The 19,787-nt window shown below is 49.3% G+C and overlaps 1 protein-coding gene across 8 annotated transcripts in view; it reads right to left on the reverse strand.

Annotated features, from left to right (window-relative positions):
• The window catches only part of EPB41L1 (erythrocyte membrane protein band 4.1 like 1), a 139,818-nt gene extending 129,948 nt beyond the window's left edge, over nucleotides 1-9,870 (reverse strand). For 7 of the 8 annotated variants that reach the window (XM_025398570.1, XM_025398574.1, XM_025398572.1 and 4 more), the window contains exon 1: nucleotides 8,565-8,699. The gene's annotated coding sequence lies outside the window, so the exon portion shown is untranslated. Of the gene's footprint in view, nucleotides 1-8,564; nucleotides 8,700-9,762 lie in introns of those variants that run through there. The other variant, XM_025398575.1, reaches the window with a different exon arrangement.
• Between the last annotated feature and the right edge of the window lie 9,917 nt (nucleotides 9,871-19,787).

The following is a 19,787-nucleotide window of genomic DNA, read 5'->3' on the forward strand; positions in this document are numbered from 1 at the left end:
AACCAGATGGGCTCAGAGCCCTGGCGGGCCCCAAGGCTGATGCTGTAGAAAGGCCAGTCCCGGAGGTGCTGGCAGAGTGCAGGCCTGGGAGGGAAGATTCCTGGATTAGAAGTCCTGCTCTGAGAGTCAAGAATTTGTTCTCCTAATTTGAGCAAATGCATGCCCCTCTGTGACCCCTAAATGCTCCTGCAGGCCCCATCACAGGGAGTATAGGAAAGACTCAAGAGCACCGGTGGGCTTCGGACAGATCTAGATTGAAATGCCACTTGCTGGCTGAGGACTATGTAGGCCTTGGGCAAGTTATTTAGCCTCCTGTAATACGATGGGGATCATCATCTCTGCCTCGCTTGGTAGTTGTAAGGATTAAAAGACATAAGGCATGTAAAGTGCTTAGCACAGGGCCTGGCACACAGTAAGCCAATAAACATATAAGTCACCACAGTGAGCCTCTTATGAGGAAGACTCTAGACTTTCTAATTCTAGGTGGCCTCAAGCAAACCCAAAACCACCCACCTTAAGTGGGCCTGGAGACTATCTTTAGACCTCTAATCTGGAGACAAGGTGGGGAGAGGGAAGGGGAGAAAGCAGACTGAAGGAAGAGAGCAAACTGAGAAGAGGAGGGAGGAAAGGAAAGAAGAATCAAGGGGCCAAGGAGGGTCCTGGCTTCCCCAGTGTGGGGGGAAAGGAAGATGACTTGCCAGAAACTGCCAGGACAGTATAAGCCCTCTCTCTTTTCCAGAGCCTTCCCTAGACCCACTAAGGCAAGGCTTAGAGGGACAGGACCTGTGGAGAAATGCCACCCTGGCTGTCAATAGGGACACTGAAGCCTTGGGTTACATCTAGACTCCAGAGCCCCGCATGGTGGCCCTCCCACCAGAGTAGGCAGAGATAGCCATAGCCAGAATGATAACAGAACAACCCGCCCATTCAGCCTGCTCACTCAGAGCCCAGGGACTCCTTTCTTGGGGTTCTAATTCTGACTTAGCAGAACACTCTCCTGTTGCATCCTCACCTCCTGAACATGTGCAGAGCCCACTCCAGGCCTCTATCTGCCCTGAGCTCCTGCTTCTGGGCCTAAAGTTGCAACTAGGGAAAAAGCACGTTTCAGACTGAAGACAGGAGCCACAGATAAGGTGTTCCAATTGCCACTGACCAACTGTGTGACTTTGCGGGTGTCACTTTTTCTCCCTGAGCATCAGTTTCCCTCCTCAGGCTAATGAGGGCAATGGCAAGGACCATCTCTAAGGTCCTCCCAACTCGGACAGAGGCGACACTTCATGGGACACCTCTGAGCACAAACAGGCAAAGAGGACCTGTCTCAGGAGAAGAGCAGGCTGGGCTGGGCTCTGAGGAGAATGCAGTGGATATGGCAATGGCCAAGGGTTATTATGATGATGATTATTATAATTAAAAATCACAGCTACAAGCCCTTAAGCAATTTACAAAGAGCTTTCTCATTATCTCCTGGGATCGCAATTTGGTGAAGTAGGCAGGGCTAGATGATGATTATTCACATTTGATAGATGAGGAAAGTGAAGCAAGATTAGGTGACTTGTCTAAGCTCCTAAAGAAGGGAGAGCTGGAAAGGAAGTAGTTATTGAGTGCCTACTGTGTACTACCTCATTAGGCATGCTCATATCTGTTATTTTGATCAAGTCTCACGATCATGACACTACTGTAGGTGCTACTGTCCTCATTTCTTTTTTTCTTTTTCTTTTTTTTTTTTTTTTTTTGAGACGGAGTCTCGCTCTGTCGCCCAGGATGGAGCGCAGTGACCGGATCTCGGCTCACTGCAAGCTCCACCTCCCGGGTTTATGCCATTCTCCTGCCTCAGCCTCCCGAGTAGCTGGGACTACAGGCGCCCGCCACCTCGCCCGGCTAGTTTTTTTGTATTTTTTTTAGTAGAGATGGGGTTTCACTGTGTTAGCCAGGATGGTCTCGATCTCCTGACCTCGTGATCCGCCCGTCTCGGCCTCCCAAAGTGCTGGGATTACAGGCTTGAGCCACCGCGCCCGGCCCTTTTTTTCTTTTTTTTGAGATGGAGTCTTGCTCTGTCGCCCAGGCTGGAGCGCAGTGGCATAATCTCAGCTCATTGCAGTGTCCACCTCCCAGGTTCAAGTGATTCTTCTGCCTCAGCCTCCTGAGTAGCTGGTATTACAGGTACCCGCCACCACGCCTGGCTAATTTTTGTATTTTTAGTAGAGACGGAGTTTCACCATGTTGGCCAGGTTGGTCTCGAACTCCTGACCTCAGGAATGATCCGCCTCAGATCACTCAAATTTGAAATGCAAATCTGATTAGGTGATCCGCCCACCTTGGCCTCCCAAAGTGCTGGGATTACAGGCATGAGCCACCATGCCCAGCTTACTGTCCCCATTTCATAGAGGCTCCACTGCAAAGCCTAAATTTGGACATAGCCTTCTGGAACTAAAAGGTATGCACTCCTCCCCATCTTCCTGTATGTACCGGGTTGAACAGTGTCCCCTCCCCACCCAAATTTATGTCTACCTAAAACTTCATAATGTGACCATATTTGGAAATAGGGTCTTTGCAGATGCAATTACTCAAGTTCAAATGAGGTCATACTGGACTAGGGTGGGTTCTAAATCCCATATGACTGGTGTCCTTATAAGAGGAAATGAAACAGAGAGAAAGCCACGTGACGACAGAGGCAGATGCAGCTGCAAGCCAAGAAATGCCAAAGATTGCTGGCAACCACCAGAAGCTACGAGAAAGGCAGGAAACAGATTGCCCCAGAACCTCCAGAAGGAGCCAACCTTGCTGACACCTGGATTTCAGACTTCTAGCCTCCACAAGTGGGGGAGTAAATGTCTGTGCTTCAAAGGTATCTGGTTTGTGTGCTTCATGACAGCACCCCTAGGAAGTTAATATACTGTGCATCCTTTGAGTAGCAGACCTAGGATCCTCAAACTCTGTTTTTCAGATTCCCACTCATTAGGCAGCTTTAGAGGTTAAAGAGGACCCGGAGGCTCCTAATGAGAAGTCACTCTCACCTCTCCTGCACCTTCCAGGCCCAGGCTGTCCTGAAAACAGGCTGAAGACAGGCTTACAGAGGAAAAAGCTTCCTAGAACATCCTCTTCTAGGTCTCTATCCACCCCAGTGGGGCCTCTCATTGAGCTTGTTTAGCAGCCTCTGTGCCCAGGTCTCCAGGTCAACAGTCCTCCCCTTCCTCCCAGATCAACCATCCTCTGTCACCACCTGGAGAGCTGTGTTTTTGAAATGCAAATCTGATCCTTCTTGGTTGACTTGCTCCTCTTCCCTAGCTCCCCGCCATCTGTAGGACTTGGTCAGGTTCTTTGGCCTAAGCTAGATCTGCCCCCAATCTTCCTCTCAGCTTTATCTCCAGCCATTCACCCCTCCACCCTCATCCCCGCCACTCACCACCTCCTATTCTAACTATGTGGAACTATTTGGGGTTCCCCTAAGAAGCCATTCTGCCTTTGCACATGCTATTCCAAACACCCAGATGGTAAAATCCAGCCCAAACACCATCTCTCTCCTCCAGGAAGCCTTTTCCTCCATAAGCAGCCACACCCTGGCAGCTTGTACACTGTCCTTGCAGTGGTATTGCATCTTTACATATCTGCTCCCACCCCCAGCCTGTGAATACTGCTGGATTCATTTCTGTTTTTGTAGGCCTAGGGCCCAATACAAAGGCCTTCAAGAATGTTGAGCTGAATTGTGGAGTAGCAATAATGGTCATAATAGTTGACATTTATCAAATGTTTCTTATGCAATCACATTATGCTAAGCACTCCAAGGATGTTATCTCATTTAATTCTCAAAACAATCCTATGAAACAGACACTAGTACTGGTCCTGTTTTACAAGTAAGGAAATGAGGAGATGGAATCACTTGCCTTAGTCCCCCCAGCTAGTACATGGCAAACCCCGAATGACTCCAGAGCCAGTGCTAGTAACCACTACCAAGTATGCCATCCATCCCAATACCTTCATTTTACAGAGGAGGACACGTGCCAAAAGGGGAAAGTGATTGGCCCTCAGTCACATAACAAGGCATGGACCCAGATATTTGGATTCCTCTTCCAATATTTTTCCTCTTCTCATTCCAGTACAATCCTAATCCAGGAGGACACAGAACCCAAGCTAGGCTGTGTCTCCTGAGGAGCTTCCACCTGCCTCCACTAGAGCAGAGCCCAGCATGGGCCTGGACCCACTGTGAGTGCTCAGATCTACGGCCACAAGATGGGAGATGCAGCAGTAAAAAAGACAGGTAAATCAACTTGAGAAAAGGCCTGCTTGGATTATAGATTGTCTGGGCTTGAAACGAAACTTTGGGTATCATTTAGTGCCATCTGCCATTTTATAAATTAATTCAGTTTGATAAGCTTATTGAACACAAATCATAAGTCAGGCGCTGTGTGGGACACTAAGAAGACTAGTAAGCAAGTTCCTGCCCACATGGCATTTACAGTCTAGTAAAGGGACACTCAAACAACAATTACAAATTCTCACAAGCCCTATGAGACACAGAGAGCTCTAAGAATGTGTAACAGGGAAAACTCACTTGGCCTAGAGAGTTGGCAAAGGCCCCCTGAGAAAGTGACTACTGAGCTGAAATATGAAGAGTGGGAGTTAATCAAGATGAGAAGCAGGGGAAGAGTGTGCTAGACAAAGGGAATAGGATGTGCAAAATCCCAGAAGCAAAAGAGCTCATGGTGCCTAGATGAACTAAAAGGCCAAAGTAGCTGTTGTCCAGAGAAGTGGGCAGGAACTGGATGCTGAAGGGCCTCAGAGATCAAAGTAAGAACTGGAGAAACTGAGCAGATCAGGGAAACCCCTCGCTCAGAACCTGGTCCACAGCACACTGTCAAAGAGTCATTGCATTAGTCACTGAAGGAGAGACTTGTCCAAGATCACAAGACCTGGGACTTGAAAGCAGAATTCCTACCTACCAGGTGGGGCCTGAGGGCTATTTCAGGCACCTATGTGAGGGTCAGGGGAGACTTTCCAAGTGTTTCAATTAATAGATGTTTCCAGCCGGGCGCAGTGGCTCATGCCTGTAATCCCAGCACTTTGGGAGGCCGAGCCGGGTGGATCACCTGAGGTCGGGAGTTCGACACCAGCCCGACCAACATGGAGAAATCCCGTCTCTACGAAAAATACAGAATTAGCCAGGTGTGGTGGCACATGCCTATAATCCCAGCCACTACGGAGGCTGGGGCAGGAGAATTGCTTGAACCTGGGAGGCAGAGGTTCCGGTGAGCCGAGATCGTGCCATTGCACTACAGCCTGGGCAACAAGAGTGAAACTCCGTCTCAAAAAAAAAAAAAAAAAAAGATAGATGTTTCCTGGCTCCCTGTCTCCACCTCTCTTGAGCTTCAGAGTAAATAAGAACTACCTGTGTTTGTTAAAACATAGATTGCTGGGCCACACCTCCAGAATTATCAATTCCTAGGTCTGGCATGAGAACCAAGAAATTGCATTTCTTTTTTTTTTTTTTTGAGATGGAGTCTCGCTCTGTCACCCAGGCTGGAGTGCAGTGACGCGATCTCGGCTCACTGCAACCTCTGCCTCCTGGGTTCAAGCGATTCTCCTGCCTCAGCCTCCCGAATAGCTGGGATTACAGGCATGCACCACCACGCCCGGCTAATTTTTGTATTTTTAGTAGAGATGGGGTTTCACCGTATTGGCCAGGCTGGTCTTGAACTCCTGACCTCAGGTGATCCATATGCCTCGCTTCCCAAAGTGCTCGGATTACAGGTGTGAGCCACCATGCCCGGCCAAGAAATTGCATTTCTAACAAACTCCCAGGTGACCCTGCTGCTGTTGATGAGGTGAAAAAACCACAGCTCTAGACTAGAGTATACTGGTGGGGAGATAAGTAGTGAGGACGGTGGACAGGATCTCTGGGGACTAGAAGGGTGGATTCCTGAACCTGGGTAACAACGAGACAAACTCTAGCAATCTGAGAAAGGGAAGGGTCATCAAAGCCCCAAAATCTAGCCCACTAGCTGCCTAGCCAGGAAAACCAAGGCTTAGGGAGTTTAGTCTCTTTCACGTAAAGAAGCTTAATAAAAAGTGTTGGGTGAAGAGATAAACACATGAAGGGGTTGGCTACAGTCAAAAGAAGATCCCAGGCTGGGCGTAGCAGCTCATGCCTGTAATCCCAACACTTTGGGAGGCGGAGGCAGGCAGATCCCTTGAGGTCAGGAGTTTGAGACCAGCCTGACCAACATGGTGAAACCCTGTCTCTACTAAAAACACAAAAATTAGCCGGGCATGGTGATGGGCGCCTATAATCCCAGCTACTCAGGAGGCTGAGGAAGAAGAATTGCTTGAACTCAGGAGAAGGAGGTTGAAGTGAGCCGAGATCATGCCATTGCACTTCAGCCTAGGCGACAAGAAAAAAAAATTAGCTGGGCATCGTGGCTCATGCCTGTAGTCTCAGCTATTAAGGAGACTGAGGCGGAAAAATCAGTTGAACCCAGGAGGCGGAGGCTGCAGTTTGCTGAGATTGTGACACTGCCTGCACTCCAGCCTGGGTGACAGAACAAGGCAAAAGATCTCTGGCCCAGACTCCAGAGCTCATGAACTCCAGGCCAGCTTTTCCCATGTCCTGGGATTCTGGGATTCAAGGAGGGGACAGCAAGCTCAGCTTTCCCCAGCCTCTGCTGCCTTTGGCAGGGAAACATTTTTAAGAATTGCAGAAATCTACTGCTGGCTTCCAGTCCTATCACCCATCCACCTTCCTCCCTTTTACACTCCCAGCTCCCTCCCTTTCCACTCTGAATCCTGTGTCCTGTATCCTGGCAAGCCAAGCAGCAAAGGGGGAGGTGACATTACCCGGAAGAACTGGAACTAATGGAAGAATTCTTGCATTTGGATATCCTTCTCTCTGAACAATTTCTTCCTCCTATAAGACTTTACTTCTCTCTACCCTTGTATCACAGTCAAAATCCAACCTACCTACATTTCAGTACCTGTGTCTGAAACCCACAAAGCCGCAGACTAAATTCCCAAACTTCCTTTTCACACAGTTTTTCAAAAATAGCGTGGCCCTGGACAGAATGTTTCTGTCCTATTCCAGTTGGCAGCAAAATGCCACTTCTCTGCAAACCCACATGCACAGACTAATATACAAACAACTACACATACATAAAAACAAATATACCAGAACTTATAAAAACACACACACATATACATCATGAGATACACATTCACTGTTCACTATACACCCAAATGTACAGGAAGTACACAGGGAGGACACATGCACACAGACTATAGACCTAGAAATGCCTGCACGCACCAGTACTTGAAGAAAGGGGTACGGACATACCCAGAGACATCTCTTTCAAAGTAGAGAGGTCTCCTGAGGAGGGATTCCTTGGAGTGAGGAGCTAGCCCTTTAAGAGAGTGATTCTCCCTCCTAGTCCTTTCAGGGCACCTGAGCTTCTACCCACCTACCTTCCCACCCACCCAGAGCCCTGCACGGGTGAGACTGGGCGCACAAGCTAGGTCTGGTGGGGGACTAGGGGGAGGCCAGAGGGGACAGGTCCCCTGGCCACAACAGGAAATGAATCACTGAACCGGCTGGTCACCAGTTTGGAAACTGCTGTTGCTACCACCACCACCCCGCACCCGCACCCACACCCATATCCACACACGAGCGCGCGCCCACGCATACACATACACACACGCACACACGCACACGGGCTTCAAGCAGGACACGCCCTCCGCTCCAGCTCAGGTCAGAACGCGGGCTTCGCTGTTAGCCCAGTTACCCCGGCCCCCGGGGTGTGGCCGCCCACCTGCCAGCAGGGAGTCTCCGCCCGACGGGGAAGGGACACCCCCGCCGCCGCCACCCACCGCCCGGGCCAGGTGCCCAGCACCCAGCGACGGCAGCGCCTGGACCGCCGCCCCCACCCCTTCCTCCCGGCAGTGCGAAGACAAAGCCGCGCACACGCACACGGGGGCTACACGGGGCTACGCGGGCGCATATCCGCCCTCACACGCGCACACACGGGAGTCACACTGGCGCGCACACAGCGACACACACACACACACACACACACACACCCGCCACAGGCTCCAGCCACAAGCGAAGCCACTGGCACACGCCCTCACCCAGAGGTGTACACACTGCTACACATTCGGACACACCCTCTCACAGACACATTCATCGACAGACACACGCAGACACACGCACCCTCACCCAGATACGCACGCACCACTCAGTCCAGACGCGCGAAGACACGCAAGACACACACCCTCACACACGCACACACAGATGCACACACGCACGCGCGCGCACACCCAGCAGCCGCTCGCACGGATCCACGGGCACACGCGCGCTCACACCTAACACACACCCAGAGACTGGAGCCCCGACACACAAACCCGCGCCAGTCCCGACACGCATGAACCGAAGCCCGCGGGTCCCGGAGCCGGCCCGCCGGCCTGTCAGTGCCCGAAGATCGGGGATCGAGCCCGCCGCCCTTGGCGGCCACCCCACACGCACACGCAGGACCCGACGCGTCGGGGTCCCCGAGACGCGGAGGGGGACGGCGGGCACGGCTAACCTGGCGGCGGCGGCGCAGCTTCCGGGCTCTGTCTGGCTGGCGGTTCTGGAGTCCGGCGGGTGCCCCGGCGGGCTCCGAGGCGCGCTAGAGCTGCGCAGAAATGCCCCGCTCGCTCGCGCGCTCGCTCCTGCTCTCCCTCCCACGGCGCTCAGCCCCCTCCTCGCCCGCCCCCCACACCTCCTCTCCCTGCTCCGCCCCGCCCCGGCCGGCTCCCCCGAAGGAGGCGGCGGCGATCCCGGCCCCCGAAGCAGCAGCGGGCGGGCGAGCGAACGAGCAAGCAGCGGCGGCGAGCAGCCAACACCAGGGGAGCGCCGGAGCCGCCGGAGCTGTGGCCGCGCGCCGGTCCCGGGGAGGGCAGCAGAGGAAGAGGCTGAGCCTCGCGAACCCTCCCGGCGCTGGGGGCTCGCCGCCGGCTTCCCCACGTGGGCCCGGCGTGAACCTGAGCCGCGGCGGGGCTCAGAGGCCCGGCGAAGAAGAGGAGCAGACCCCACCCGGGGCCCCCACCTCCTCCCGGGTTCCCGCCAGCGCCGACCTCGGTTTTCACTGGCTTAGACTTCTCGGCTGTGCCTGGTGCCCCGGAGTAACCCCGCGGCCCCGCGCCCAGCTCGCCGACCTCGTCTACCTCCAACCGGGACCTGGCCCACGCCCACCCTCCTCCACGCCGCGCTCCCATTGTTCCCGCGGCCAGGGCTCGGGGAGGATCGCCCAGCGCGTTCTAGCCCCTCGCAGGTGGCAACCTCTGGACTCTCTGGGGGCTCTCCAAGGGCCGAGTCCCTGGCTCTGGGATCCCGATGCCCATCCTCCACAAGCCCAAACACCCCCAAAGTATGGGCTTTTCTAAATTAGCGTTATAACCACCACAGCCCTTATAGGCACTCCTTTAGGTACTGCTTGGAGTACACACCGAGGCTAGGAGAGAGGAGGAACTAACTCGTGTTCAGCGAGCCCAAGATAGCATCTGGAAGAAGATGAGGCAGGGATAAAGTGTCTGCCTTCTGCAGATAAAGAGAGGAATTCCTGCCCTAAGGCTCCTGGGGCAGGGCCAGGCCCTCCAGAAGTGCCCGGAATAATGAGCCTGGGCCTCCTTTGTTAGATGCTAAAGGAAGAAACAGAAGGAAGAAGCAAATGTCACTCACTTGCCAGGGTTTTACTGGAAGTCAGGACATATGCAAAGGCCTACTAAGTAGCTTTCACCTACTTGTCTCACTTACGTGGCAGCTGGGATTATCCCATTTTGCAGAACAGGAGCCTATCCTAGGTCTCCCCTCCAGGCAGCACAGAGCCAAGATGAAGCCCAACAATTCTGGTTCTTCACTGTGGTCCATGCCTCAAGTATAGGATACTAAGAGCAGGTGCAAAGTGAGCAACAGAGAACATAAGAAAGCAGGAAGGAAAGGCAGCGTTTGGGCCTCCAAGGACTTACACAAACTAAGGGAGGGCACCACTAAGGGAACTGAGGCCCCAAAGCAGAACTGAACATGGCTTGTCCAGGAAGGAAGATTATGATTAACAATAAGAACTGATAATAACTCACTTTTTAGGAACACTTACTGTATTTATTGTTCTAACAGCTTTATTTGCATTAACTCATTTAATTCTCGCAATAACATTAGAGGTTATTCTTATTCCCACATTACGCATGCTGAAACAGAAACACAAAAGACATCACATAGCTTCTAAAGTGTCAGAGCCAGGATCCAAACTTGGAAAGCTGACTCCCAAGCTTCCGGGTTTTTTTTGTTTTGTTTTGTTTTGTTTGTTTTTCTTTTTGAGACAGACTTTCACTCTGTCACCCAGACTGTAGTGCAGTGGTACAATCTTGGCTCACTGCAACCTCTACCTCCTGGGTTCAAGTGATTCTCCTGCCTCAGCCTCCCGAGTAGCTGGGATTACAGGCGTATACCACCACGTCCAGCTAATTTTTGTATTTTTAGTACAGACAGGGTTTCACCATGTTGGTCAGGCTGGTCTCAAACTCCTGGACTCAAGTGATCCGCCCACCTCGGCCTCCCAAAGTGCTGGGATTACAGGTGTGAGCCACTGTGCCCAGCCCCAAGCTTCCACTTTTAACAACCACAAAACAGAAGAAGCAGCCTTGAATGGGAGGCAAAGACATTTGAACTACTAGAGCACCCAACTCAGCAGGACTCTTCTTTTTTTTTTTTTTTTTTTTTTTTTTTTTGATGTCTTCCGTGTTCCTTGTAGGTACCTGGTACCCAGCACAATACCTAGGATATAGGTCTAATTTGTTAAATGACTGCACAACTGCCATATGGGGCTGGAGAGCAGGGTGCCACATAGCGGACTCGGTTGCAAGCCTCTCTGTTCTGCTGGGGATTTTTATCAGTTAGTTTTAGATGAAGCAGAGGAAGGTATGAAACATTGATCAAATCTACTGTTGTCATGAGGTTGGGAGGGAAAGTGAACACTCCGGAAACCAGAATCAGTTTCTTAAAGCTCTCAGCAGCCTTGGAGGCCAAGCTGGAACTCTCAAGATGACATGCCTCAAAGTAAGTATAAACTCCTGCACTTAGGTCCAAACCAGAGCAGTCCCACAGAACTTTCCATGATGATGGAAATATCCTGAATCTTTGCTGTCTGATATGGTGGCTACTAGCCCTCTGTGGCTATTGAGCACTTGAAGTGTGGTTAGTCCAACTGAGGAAATGCAAAATAATAATTTTATTTAAGTAATTTAAATTTGAAAGGCCACAATGGCTGCCATATTGGACAGTGCCCTTTCAAATGAGCAAGTGCCCCAAATACAGTGTAGAAAGAATCTAGATCAAGGGTAGTTACAGTGAAAGTGATTTAAAGGTTTTAGTTGACCTCAAGCTCAACAATGCAATGTGCTGCCAAAAAGAAAGAAAAGAAGGGAGAAAAGGAGTAAGGAAGAGAGAAAGGGAGGGAGGGAGGAGGGAACAAAGAGAAGAAAGAAAGAGAAAGGGAAGAAAGGAAGGAGGAGAAAGTGAATATGAATATTGTATCAACGGAAACCAGAGTTGAGGCCGGGCGTACTGGCTCATGCCCATAATCCCAGCACTTTGGAAGGCCGAGGTGGGTGGATCATGAGATCAGGAGCTCGAGACCAGCCTGGCCAACATGGTGAAACCCTGTCTCTACTAAAGATACAAAAAAAAAAAAAAATTAGCCGAGTGTGGTGGCACGTGCCTGTAATCACAGCTATTCAGGAGGCTGAGGCAGGAGAATTGCTTGAACCCGGGAGGTGGAGGTTGCAGTGAGCCAAGATCGCGCCATTGCCGTGCCATTGCATTCCAGCCTGGGCAACAGGGTGAGACTCCGTCTCAAAAAAAAAACCAAAAAACAATATTAGCCAGGCATGGTGGCACACTCCTATAATCCCAGCTACTTGGGAGGGAGGAGAATCCCTTGACTCTGGGAGGCGGAGATTGCAGTGAGCCGAAATCACACCATTGCACTCCAGCATGAGTGACAACAGTGGGACCCCATCTCAAAAAAACAAAAAAAAAAAGAAAAAAGAAAAAAAGAAACCAGAGTTGGGCGAGCTCTGTCCTAAATGGATCACAGCTGGACCACCGAGCTCATTTGTGAGCCCCATATTCTCAGGAGGACTGGAGCATGTCTACAGGAGACCAGAACATAGAGGACCTGGACGCCATGCTGTATGATGAATGATTTAAATAGCTTGGAGAAGGGTAAAAGCACAGGGGAGACGTGGTGACTATCTCCACACCTCTGAAGGGCTATCATATAGAAAGGGGATTTGATTTGTTTCCTTTCGTTTAGATCTAATAAACAAAACAAAAAATTCTGCATTAGCAAACTCCTAGGCCACCCTCTCTGAGGGAAGGATCCATATCAAATTTACATGCTGCTCTCCTCAGCACCTAGTCCATCCAGGACCTGGTTCATATGAAACAGTGACTACAGATTTGCTGCTGGAATGGATATGAAAGAATTCCACTGGCCAGGTGCTGTGGCTCACGCCTGTAATCCCAACACTTTGGAAGGCCAAGCAGGTGGATCATCTGAGGTCAGGAGTTCAAGATCAGCCTTGCCAACGTGGTGAAACCCCATCTCTACTAAAATACAAAATTAGCTGGGTGTGGTGGCACATGCCTGTAATCCCAGCTATTTGGGAGGTTGAGTGTCTTGAACAATCAGTGAGCTGAGATCACATCACTGCGCTCCAGCCTGGGCAACAAGAGTGAAACTCTGTCTTTAAAAAAAAAAAAAAAAGGGCTGAGTGTGATGGCTCACACCTGTAATCCCAGCACTTTGGGAGGCCGAGGTGGGCAGATCACCTGAGGCCAGGAGTTTGAGACCAGCCTGGCCAACATGGTGAAACCATGTCTCTACTAAAAATATAAAAAAATTAGCCAGGCTTGGTGGCTTATGCCTATAGTCCCAGCTACTTGGGAGGCTGAGACATAAGAATTGCTTGAACCTGGGAGGTAGAGGTTGCAGTGAGCTGAGATTGCACCACTGCACTCTAGCCTGGGCAACAGAGTGATGAGACTCAGTCTCAAAAAAAGAGAGAGAGAGAGAGAATTCCATCAGCTCCAGTGTGGGGGATATCCAGGAAGACAACTTCAGCTCACTATAAAGAACTCCCTAACAGCTGGAGCTACCCAAGAATGGAATGGACCACCTTGGGAGTGATGAACTCCTTGTCAATACATATATTCAAGGAAAGATTAAGTCTTCATTGGGAAACTGAACTGGATCCTGGCGACCTCTCAAGTTGAAAAAATGGGCAAGTTCTATTAGGAAGGGAAAGACAAGATCAAAGCTGTGCTTCCAGACAATTATGTGACTGTATGTGTAGAAGAAATGGGTGGGGAGGGATCACAGGCAGGCAGGACCAGTAGGAACCACTGTAGTGGCCCAGGAGATAAGATAATAGACTGGGAGGCCATGGGAATGGAAAGCCAACGCAAATGTGACTTGAAAGAGGCACTGGCACTAGGTTGGTAGTCAGGAGCTGCAGGTTCTAGTCCTGCCCCTGCTATTAACCTATTGTGTAGTCTGAGGGAAATCCCAGCCCTTGAGTAGATAAATCCCTTCCTTTATTCAAATTTCAGAGTTCCCATCTGTAAAATGCAGAATGATCTGCAATATCCTTCCTAACTCTGGATGCTGTGAATAGGAGAGAAATAACAAAGGATAACTGGGATAATGTATTAGAAAACCTTCGTACACTTCAAAGTAACAGTATCATTAGTACAGGTACCATTGTTATTATTATGTCAAAGCAGCCTCACCAGGACGTGGTGACTGGACTTGTAGGAGGGGATGGGACAGAGTCAAGTGGCCTGCATCTGTGGGTGGACAAGAGATGAGGATCTCTGATCTTTTGGGAAGGTCAGCTAACCACTCTATCCCTCCCCGAAGATCTGTGAAGACAAACAGTATTCTGTGCCCTGTCACCTCATTAACTGCTTCCTCATTCCTTTGAGCCACACCTTATACTTGGCTAAAAGAAGCAACCAATTCTAAGAAAAGTTAGCCTCTGTACTCCCTCCTTTCAATGTTCATAGATGGTCCTTGTCTGGGCCTTTCCCTAAATAATAATAAGTATTATCATCTCATATAGGAATAGCCAACATTATTGAGTACTTAGTATATGCTATGAAAGTTACTTACATAATTTTCTCACCCTGGGAGGTAGCTGTAATGGCTCATGGGGATCTATAACTTTCTCATCACATAGCTTATGAGAAGGATTCCAGTACAAGTCTGTGTGATTTCAGGCTGCATTCTTAAAGATTTTTTTTTTTTTTTTTGAGATGGAGTCTTGCTCCATTGCCCTGGCTGGAGTGCAGTAGCACTATCTTTGCTCACTGCAACCTCCACCTCCTGGGTTCAAGCGATTCTCATGTCTCAGCCTCCTGAATAGCTGCGATTACAGGTGCCTACCACCATGCCTGGCTAATTTTTGTATTTTTAGTAGAGATGAGGTTTCACCGTGTTGGCCAGGCTGGTCTCGAACTCTTAATCTCAGGTGATCTGCTACAGGCATGAGCCACCCCGCCCAGCATCGTAAAGATTTTTACGATGTCTTTTTGCAGCAACTTAAGGAAGACAGCAAGATCAGTGTTGTTGCCACTTTATAGCTGGGGAAACTGAAGCTCAGAGAAGGTAAATTCAATCACTTGGACAACTTAGTAAAGTCTTCCATGGTGCAGTTTGGTGCTCTTTCTACTTCTCAGAGCTTCCTCCTCTGCACCTTCCAGGGCCTCCCCAGTCCTCCTAGAAGTGATGAGTAGAGACTTGCCCAGACTGTTTCAGGGAAGGACTTACACTTGTCCTTCTCCTGGGGAAGGGAAAGGTTCCTGAAAGGTGAAAGTTAATTTCCACCTCCCCCCCCACCCACCCACTCACACACCCTAGCCCAGGACCTTGCAGTGATGGCGCTAAAGGCTTACAGAGTGAGTCATGTGGGGCTGACCTGTCAGAGTCACCCAAGCACAAGGTGCTAAGCTTAGTTTACAGGGGCGGAAAAGTAGGCCAAGTGTTCTCCTCCTCAGGAGCGCAGTCCAGTTGCAGCTTGTGCTCCTCACTCCTTTCATCCCAAAATACTACAAACATTTGGGAACATTGTGCAAGGGCCTTAGAGCAGAGGGAACACATGACAAGTAAGAGTGAATCCAAGGAGTTGAGATTAGAGTGGAGTCTTAAAGAGTGAATTCAGCACACAAAGTACGTAGAAGGGCCCTCCAGGCTGCAGGAATGCCCTAAAGCTTAAATATATTTGGATTCCATCTAACAGGCAGTAGGGAGTCATGGAGTTCACTATGGCTTTGGAGACAGACTGTCTGAGTTTGAACCCTGCCTCTGTCCCTTCCCAGTGGTTTGATCTTGGGAAAGTTACTCAACCCTTGTGGTTGACGTATTATTTTTCTCCATTATTTGCCCTTCCCTTGGCCAGTAAGAGAATTATCCATCCTAGCCAGTTGCCATGCGACTTGTGTACCTTCCAGAGGAAGGAGTGCACTTCCCCAGCCCATTGTCAAGCTTAACCACAAGACTTCCTTTGGCCAGTGAAATGTGAGCTAGAGAGATATACGCCAGTTCGAAGCAGAAACCTGGAGTGCCATTGCATGTTTGAGTCTAAAATCTTACTTTTTTATCTCTGCCACTGGAAATGTTGTGTCTTGGATAGGGCCTGTGCCTTCAGTCTGGACCCTGGAATGAAAAGACACAGAGCAAAGCTGCAGTCAATCTACAGTTGTGATGTGTAATGTGATGAAGAAAGCAATTGGCTTTTTGTAAGTCACTGAGAGTTTGGGGTTGTTTGTTACCACGTCATACTTAGCAAATGCTGACTGACACACCCCTCAACAGTAGGTGATTTTAGCAGCAGCTACCTCATGGCACTGTTGTGAGGATTAAATAAGATTATCTCATGAAAAATGTATCACCATTTCATCAGAGATTTACATTATAAAATGACCACTCTGCCCACACATAAATGGACACTTGACAAACAACAGAAATAGAATTTACAAAAGAGTAGCAAAAGATGATGCTGGCTGGGCGCGGTGGCTGACGCCTGTAATCCCAGCACTTTGGGAGGCCGAGGCGGGCGGATCACGAGGTCAGGAGATCGAGACCATCTTGGCTAACACGGTGAAACCCCGTCTCTACTAAAAATACAAAAAATTAGCCGGGCACGGTGGCGGGCGCCTGTAGTCCCAGCTACTCGGGAGGCTGAGGCAGGGAATGGCGGGAACCCGGGAGGCAGAGCTTGCAGTGAACCGAGATCGCGCCACTGCACTCCAGCCTGGGCGGTAGAGCAAGACTCCGTCTCAAAAAAAAACCCAAAAAAACAAAAGATGATGCTATATAGTGGGCTGAATAGTGTACCCCCCAAAATTCATGTCCCCTCAGAACCTCAGAATATTAACTTATTTGGAAATGGGATCTTTCCAGATGTAATTAGTTCAGGATTTCAATAATAACTCATCCTGGATTTAGGGTGGGCCCTAAATCCAATGACTGGTGTCCTTATAAGAAGAGGAGAAGACACCGGGAGACACAGAAAATAAGACAATGTGAAGATGGAGAGAAAGATTAGTGATGTGTCCACAAGCCAAGGAATGCCAAGGATTGCTGGCAACCACCAAGGCTAAGAGAGGCATGGGAGGTTTCCTCCCTCAGAATCTTCAGAAGGAACCAGTGCTGCTGACACCTTAATTTCAGACTTCTGGCCTTCTGAACTGTAAGAAAATAAATTGCTGTTGTTTTAAGCCACCCAGCTTGTGGTAATTTGTTATGACAGTCTTGGGAAACTAATACAGATGGATTGTTTAAAAATAACACTGAACAACTGGTTAATCATTTGGGGAAAAAAATAAAATGGCTTCCTACCTTGTAGCATACATGAAAATAGCCCCCAGTTAGATTAAAGACCTGAATTTGAAAAGCAAAACTTTACGATCTTTAGAAACTAAAGAAAATCATCTTCAGGACCTGAGGGTAAGGAAATAGTTCCTTAACAAGATGCAAAACATCACAAATTGTATTACTCTGAGTGCTCCAGAAAAACAGAAGTATTACTGGAAAGGGGTCCGGATCCAGACCCCAAGAGAGGGTTCTTGGATGTTATGCCAGAAAGAATTCAGGGCAAGTCCATAGGGTAAAGTGAAAGCAAGTTGTGTTTTTGTTTGTTTTCGGGGTGGGGGTGGAGGCATAGAGTCTCTGTCCCCCAGGCTGGAGTGCAGTGGCGGGATCTCAGCTCACTGCAATCTCTGCCTCCCAGGCTCAAGCAATTCTCCCGCCTTAGCCTCCCAAGTAGCTGGGATTACAGGCACCCACCACCATGCCTGGCTAATTTTTGAATTTTTAGTAGAGACAGGGTTTCACCATGTTGGCCAGGCTGGTCTTGAACTCCTGACCTCAGGTCACCCGCCTCGGCTTCCCAAAGTGTTGGGATTACAGGCATAAGCCACCATGCCCAGGAAAACAAGTTTATTAAGAAAGTAGAGGAATAAAAGAATAGCTACTCCTTAGACAGAGCAACCCCCAGGGCTGCTGGTTGCCCATTTTTATGGTTATTTCTTGATTATATGCTAAACAAGGGGTCGTTTATTCATGCCTCCCCTTTTAGATCATATAGGGTAACTTCCTGACATTACTATGGCATTTGTAAACTGTCATGGTGCTGGTGGGAGTGTAGCAGTGAGGATGACCAGAGGTCACTCTTGTTGCTGTCTTGGTTTTGGTGGGTTTTAGCTGGCTTCTTTACTGCAAACCTGTTTTATCAGCAAGGTCTTTATGACCTGCGTCTTGTGCCTTCCTATCTCATCCTGTAACTTAGAATGCCTAACCAGCTAGGAATGCAGCCTAGCAGGTCTTAGCCTTATTTTACCTAGCACCTACTCAAGATGGAGTTGCTCTGGTTCAAACGCTTCTGACAGAACCAACAGAATAGAGAGAGATTATTATAAAAAATTAGGTCATACGGTTATAGAAGCTAAGCCCCAAGATTTGGAGTCAGCAAGCTGGAGACACAGGAGAGCCAATGGTTTAGTTCTAGTCTGAGTCCAAAGGCCTGAGAACCAAGAGAGCCAATGGTCCAAATAAGAGTCCAAAGGCAGGCCGGGCGCAGTGGTTCATGCCTATAATCCCAGCACTTTGGGAGGCCAAGGCAGGCAGATCACTTGAGGTCAGGAGTTCGGGACCAGCCTGGCCAACATAGTGAAATCCTATCTCTACTAAAAATACAAAAAATTAGCCGGGCGTGGTGGCTGGACTCTGTAATCCCAGCAACTCAGGAGGCTGAGGCAAGAGAATCGCTTTAACCCAGGAGGCAGAGGTTGCAGTGAGCCAGTATCCCGCCGCTGCACTCCAGTGTCGGTGACAGCAAGAGACTGTCTCAAAAAAAAAGTCCAAAGGCAGGAGACGACCAAAGTACCAGCATGAAGCAGTCAGGGAGAAAGAATTCTCTTACTCCACCTTTTTGCTCTATTCAGGCCTTCAATGGATTGAATGAGGCCCACCCACTTGGGAAGGGCAATCTGCTTTACTCAGTCTACAGATTCAAAAGTTAATCTCATCTACAAACACCTTCATGGACACACCCAGAATAATGTTTAACCAAATATCTGGGCATGCCATGACCCAGTCAAATTGACACGTAAAATTAATCATCACACAAATCAAAAATGAAAAAACTTGGTATGGTCAACCAGATTAAATGCAGAAATTCTGTACACCAAAAGATGTCATAAAGGGAAAAAAGGTAAACTACTAAATGGGAGAAAATCTCTGCAATGTTTTGGCTGGCAAAGGATGAGAATTCAAAAATACATAAAGAATTCCTAAAAAATGTCTATTAGGAGAATGGACAAAGGATGTGAACATAGAGCCACTGAAGAAATACAAACGGCCAATAAACATGAAAACGCTCCACCTAACTGGTCATGGACTTGTGGCAATAGCTAACCAAGTAGAAGATGTGTAGGCCTTTGACTTGGCAATCCTACTCCTGAATAGAAAACCCAGGGAAATGAACATGCACAAAAGGAAACCTGTTGGAGATGTTCTCTGAAGCATTGTTTGAAATATTGAAAAATGGCCGGGCGCGGTGGCTCAAGCCTGTAATCCCAGCACTTTGGGAGGCCGAGACGGGCGGATCACGAGGTCAGGAGATCGAGACCATCCTGGCTAACACGGTGAAACCCCGTCTCTACTAAAAATTACAAAAAACTAGCCGGGCGAGGTGGCGGGTGCCTGTAGTCCCAGCTACTCGGGAGGCTGAGGCAGGAGAATGGCGTGAACCCGGGAGGCGGAGCTTGCAGTGAGCCGAGATCCGGCCACTGCACTCCAGCCTGGGTGACAGAGCAAGACTCTGTCTCAAAAAAAAAAAAAAAAAAAAAGAAATATTGAAAAATTAGAAACAATCTAAATGTCCACCAATAGGTAAATGTAGAAAATAAATTACAAGGCCTGGCGCGGCGGCTCAAGCCTGTAATCCCAGCACTTTGGGAGGCCGAGATGGGCGGATCACGAGGTCAGGAGATCGAGACCATCCTGGCTAACACGGTGAAACCCCATCTCTACTAAAAATACAAAAAACTAGCCGGGCGAGGTGGCAGGCGCCTGTAGTCCCAGCTACTCGGGAGGCTGAGGCAGGAGAATGGCGTGAACCCGGGAGGCGGAGCTTGCAGTGAGCTGAGATCCGGCCACTGTACTCCAGCCTGGGCGGCAGAGCAAGACTCCGTCTCAAAAAAAAAA

This window comes from Theropithecus gelada, chromosome 10 (genome assembly GCF_003255815.1).
Source record: "Theropithecus gelada isolate Dixy chromosome 10, Tgel_1.0, whole genome shotgun sequence".
Classification (NCBI taxonomy): Eukaryota; Metazoa; Chordata; class Mammalia; order Primates; family Cercopithecidae; genus Theropithecus; species Theropithecus gelada.